Source organism: Perca flavescens, chromosome 5, assembly GCF_004354835.1.
Source record: "Perca flavescens isolate YP-PL-M2 chromosome 5, PFLA_1.0, whole genome shotgun sequence".
NCBI lineage: Eukaryota > Metazoa > Chordata > Actinopteri > Perciformes > Percidae > Perca > Perca flavescens.
The window spans coordinates 9,274,107-9,280,106 of record NC_041335.1 but is presented as its reverse complement, the minus strand read 5'-3'; positions in this window follow the sequence as shown (position 1 = coordinate 9,280,106).

Here is a 6,000-nt window from a genome sequence, read left to right as displayed (position 1 = left end):
GTTGATGATTTATACATGGTATGATAATGCTCTCATGCTACATGCAGCACATTTTAGTTAATCAAAACAGCTTATGTTATATACAAATTAGACACAACAGTATGATACAGTATAATGAGTTGCAGCCAGCTGGGCCTGCAGCAATGCCCCAACATTATGTTGTATTTTTGTAACATGATATCCTGTGTTAGCAGGGTGGGCACACGCATCGTGGACTTCCCCTGGACCACGCTGTACACTGTGGGGCTGTGGCTGTGCATAGCCTGCTGGTGACTGTCTGGCTGTATTAGCATCAAATGGACTTCCTGGCTCGAAGTCTCTGGAGAGCAGCCAAAGACACAGCTCTCTTAAAGACACATTACGCTGGTGAATGATGGGGGAAAAATCAATGTAGGGATGCATTTATTCCGCTATAACTTTTAAAAGCAGGGCAAATATACAGTTTTTACACTCCAAATATGTGTTTATGGCTAATGTGGCTTTACTTATAGAACTATATAGTAAGCTATCTGCCTGTCATTGCTCCACCCCTCTAATGCACTTAGTTTGCATTGACACTGATTTGTCATATTCATCTATATTTCCTGTTGTCAATGGGAGGCTCTCATTCCTTATCCATATATTCAATCCTACAGAAGCAGTGAGGTTGAGGGTAAAAAGGTTGACAGTTTTGTGTAACAGATAGAAAGGTTGCCTTGACTAATCTTATTATTTTAGGACGATTATTTCACCCCCAACGCCCACATAATATGAATGCAGATACTCTGCCTTTGGGGCATCTTTAGGGAATGTGGAGATGCAGTATCTAACAATTAAAATGGGTTCTATCTGATTTCTTGCCCATCTTAAAATTGGCTTCATATTGACAGTCCTTAGGAATAAAGTAACTGTTTTGCTGTGTGTCTGTCTGTTAGCGTACTAATAGCTAATATTTATAGAAATTAATATGATAAATTAATCTGCAATATAATACATTTGATTGTATTTTAAATTTCTAATTTCCCATTGGCTTGATTGTATGATTTCCTTTTAAGGCAGAAGCTGAGATGGCAGTAACTCTGCTGACCTAGTTAACTTTAACCAGAGGTTAGCTGGGGTTTTATCTCCGTAATGACTGGGATAATGTCTCATTTATTCAGATGGAATAACAAAATTTATTACAAAGACGCCGGATCCTCAAAATATTTAGATAGCATCTTTAGTCAGATAAGAGCTAGGCAAAAATCAATAAACTTAATTTTAGCTTTTGCTAAGGCTAGCTTTTTCTTGCTTTAGCTGTCAAGTTAAAAGTCTCTGTACAACAAAGTCCAGTAAAAGCAAAAGGGTTTGCTGGTTACTATACATGATCAAACATGTTTATACATCTCTATTGCAGACACATTTTTATGTAGTAATACAGAAAGTGAGATTCCAGAATGAACTCAATTTTGACCAAATCTGTTAATGTTTTGATTTATTGGTTATATTGTAGTGATTACGTATTTCATGTAGCCTATGTTTAAATACTCTTTTTTTTTTTTTTTTTTTTTTTTTTTTTTTAAATCTGCTCAATCAATGGCCTAAATCCAAATTAGGCTTCAATGATACATCTCTGTAAAGACTCCTTTTATTCTGCTTCTTTCTCAGCTGAGCCTTTGTATTTCACAGCATCTTCTACAAAGCCAGCTAAGGGTGTAACCTGCAGGCAAACAATGTCTGATGTGTGTATGGCCTGAAAGGGATTTGGTTTGCAGCAGAATGTAAGACAGCTGAATGCTGCGGCACTGGGAAGTCAGTAAGCCGATATGAGAGTGAATCAGTGGTTCTCTGAGCAGACATGCTACATGAGCCCAGCTGTTCCTGTCTAACACCTGTCCACTCCAATAACCCCATTCCCCACAGTATCTACATAACAGCACCAGTCGCACACTGGAAGACCATTCCCCGAGCTGGTGCATTATTGACCTCAAAATGCGTTTACGTGTTTGTGTGTGATTTTCTATGAGTGCATAGTTATTCTACACCCTAGTATTATGCAGTTCATTTTCTTACGGGCTTATATATTTTCAGCTCCAAAAGGGGGCATGACATAAAACATTCGGAAACCACTGATTTCACCTTTATATATATGCACTTGCTACTGGTTGCATTTTCTAAGAGAGAAATAATTGAATTGACTTTATGATTTGAAGCTGTAGCCTGGAAATATGAGATAACCATTTTGTAGTCCATCTGTTTTGCTGTTTTTTTTACATTCAAAACAGTGCACATTAACGAAGCTCCAACTTTAGCGGAAAATATCATAACTGCAGTGTTGGATCAGCCCAAGAAATTACATTAAATATAAAAACAACAGTAACATTTGTTTTTCCAGAAACAATGTCCAACAATGTATTGGAGAATCCACAGAACTATCAACAGTTTCCTTTGGAACTACTTTCTTTTATAAAAAATAGTCCAAATGAAATATTTTGGGATTGAAGTTAAAGTTATACATCCTTACATTCAATCTACTTTATCTTGAAAATATTCAAATTAATTCCAAAGACTATGTTCTCTAACACAGCTCCTCCCTGTTAGACAGACAGTGAGAGTTTCTGTGATTCTGTTATGGTTTTACTAAGTAAACATGTTTTATGATCAAATGACATCAGTGACTTTGTTACTGTGAAGCATTGAAGCATTACAATCTCTGATGTGGGTGTGTCTATCCCAGCAGCATCTGTTTTTTTTTTTTTTTTTTTATTGATCTAGCTGTTGGAGGCTGAGTGCTGAATGCTGCAGTGTTCTGAGACATGCTGAGTCATGGGAAGCAGCACTGATTCAACAGGGTTTCACAGAGACCGTATGTATGTAAGCACACTGTGGGAAGTGCTTCATCATGAGGTAATGTACTCATAAAAAAGCGTCAAACAGCAAAATCTCCTTTCAATGCACTGAAAGGTTCATGCATTAATATCCAGCTGACCTGCTCAAGCTGTCACCACAAACCACTCAATGCACTCCATCCCCCCCAAACAAAGAGATCAATGAATAATGTATCAGTAATAGCACAAAGGCAGCAGACTGAAGAGGAACACAACTGACTGAGATCAAAGAAAGTATCCACTAAGTCTGTAACACTTACTGTCAGCGTTATGCTTACATGTTACACAGTATAGTCAAGATACCTTGACCCTATTCCATATTCACGACGTTCCTCTTCCGGGATTGCTCCGTTGCCGCTGAAAATTCCGCCGGATTTCACTTATTTAGGCCAGATATCCGTTGCCTTGGGCTTCCTTTGTGTTGGCATTTTAAACCCTGGTCGATTTATGTGGACTATGGCTAACCTTTTTCTCAGATCTCTGCAAGGTAAATCGAGACAGCTAGCTAGACTATCTGTCCAATCTGAGTTTTTCTGTTGCAAGACTAAAACAACTTTTGAACGTACACACGTTCCACCAAAACAAGTTCTTTCCCGAGGCTATTTTGCAGAGGCACCGTCCTTCGTAGCGCCGCCCAAGACGATTGTGATTGGTTTAAAGAAATGCCAATAAACCAGAGCAAGTTTTTCTCCCATCCAGGAATGCTGTGTGGAGGAAGGTCTGGTAATGCAGGACTACCTTGACCCTACGCACACAACTATAACAACACAATATGTGTAAAACCACACAAAGTCACAACATTTTCCTATTTATTTATACATTATGATCTGGTGCCAGGCAGTAAATACAAAGCACATCTTATGCTGATTGAACCACAATTACACAAAGTGACACACAAAGTGATGACAGTTTATTCTTTTACCAAATGCCATGGCAAACCATTCAATGGTTGTTGAGATATACCTCTTTCATTCACCATTATGCATTATGCATTACCATTCATTCTTTTGGGACCATGAATATCTACTAAAAGGCCATGACAATCTATCTAGTAGTTGCTGAGATATTTCAGTCTGGACCAAAGTGGTGGATCAAACAACAGACTGACACTGTCATTCTTAGGCCTAGTCCACACGTACATGCGGTATTAATGCCGCGTTCTATTTACCTCGGAACTCGTTTTTTACGAGGTCAAAGTCGGAAACGCGCCCAATGACCTCGTATTTACGAGCTCGGAATTTGTACAACCTCGCAGTAGCCCGAGTTCAAAATCCACCATGGCTGCCCCCTGTATCAACAGTTGTGAAAGCTGCAGTAACATAAAGTTATAAGCACTTCTGTCTTATTTGTGTCTCACTAAATCAGTCGTTCACACAGGCATGTCCAACTTCTATCTGTGGACATGTTGTTACGCTGTTTGCATGCACAAAAAACGGCGTAATGCGTTGTTATCAACTGGTTGCTAACAATAGCTAACCGGGCTAGAGCTAATGAAAACAATGAAAATCCGACTTTAAATAGAACGCATTCAACTCGGGTATGACGTCATTCCCAGTTACGGCTTTCGAGTCCCGAGGTAAATAGAACGCGGCATAACATCATTTCATACACATGCATTATAGGTCACTGAAAGCAGAGAAAGCAGAGAAAATTTGGCCAGGCGGAAGATTTTTTGAAATATTAGTCTGACATGCCTTCCTTGTCCTAAGTGGTACAGCACTAGATGCTTAGATTCACATAAAAACAGAATGATGGTGAAACTGAATCTTTACAATGTTGTGATATAATGTTTCCTACATAGGCCTGATAACAACACATGTAATACACTATATGTGTATATGACTTGACTGGCCGACAAAGAGCCCTGACCTCAACAGTTACAGCAAGCACCTGAAAACAACAAGGCCCAATGCAGACAACGGGATACAGTAGCTGGTCATATTTCCTTGTATCTTGATTCATCCTCTCTGTGACATGGCACTGTCATGGAGCAAACAGAGGAGGCCTTTGTGTGTCAGATTACAATGCACACACAGAAGAGACTACAAGCGTGACCTACATACTGGTCTGTATGATATGGTAAGCAAAGCAGTGGTGTTCCTGTAAAAAACATCTAGGGCCCAAGCAGTGTGAATATAAATTTGTAATAATACTACCGTATTTAGATTTAATGAGACTCACTCAATAAAATACTATACACCCACCTAAAGTCTATAGTCTGCACAACAACTAATCTACATAAAAATGTATGGTATGCATAGATACTGTGTTAATGGCTGGAAAGGTTCATGGAAAGCTTATATAAAGCCCTGTACTAAGGCACAGAAGTCCACAACGCCCAGTGAGAAAGCCTAATCGTCATGGCGACAACCACCTAGGATGTACCCCCCCCTCAGTTGTTAGAGACATGGCCGTGGCCCATGCAGAAGAGCTGGTGTCACAGCCACATTCTCGCCTGGAATTCAGATTAACTATTAATAAGCCCATCAGCCCTCATCCCGCAACCCTGCTTTACAGCAGACAATACATGTAGCCTACAAACACACAAAGGCTTTTCTTTTCTCCAGGCATCCTGTGTCTGAGCCATGTCCTGTGTTTAAAACTTACATTGAAGCTGAATTCTAATATTTTTAGTCTTACATTATCTTAAGAATCAGCCATAAATCTGCAAGATTCTCTGTCTGACAGGTTAAAAGCCTATTCAGGCTGAAAGAAAGCACTTTACATAATATGGGCTATTAGAGGTTGGGTGTATGCACATCCTGTGGGAAATAATTGTAATTTTTTTCTTTTGATTCTGAATCAGTTCTTCAAATCTGTGTGCATTGGCACATCAACATCACACATGATCATTGTGATTATGTATGTGTGCAGTGCTCTGATAGATAAAAGTCTACTACCAGGGCACTACACAGCTATTTTTGGTTGCCTGCCTTGATAATAATATTATAGTCCTAGCCCTTCTGTTCACACACAAATATCACTGCCCCTTACATTTTCTGTAAATATGAAGTTATTGCCTAGTTGTTTTAATTATGCAGCTTTTATTTAGAGTAGGCCTAAGGGGAACTAATATGTAGAGTTAAGCTGCTGTTGTGCTTAGCTGGAATGCAAAACTGTAGACTCGTTGACCTAGTGGCGCATGACTGAAAAT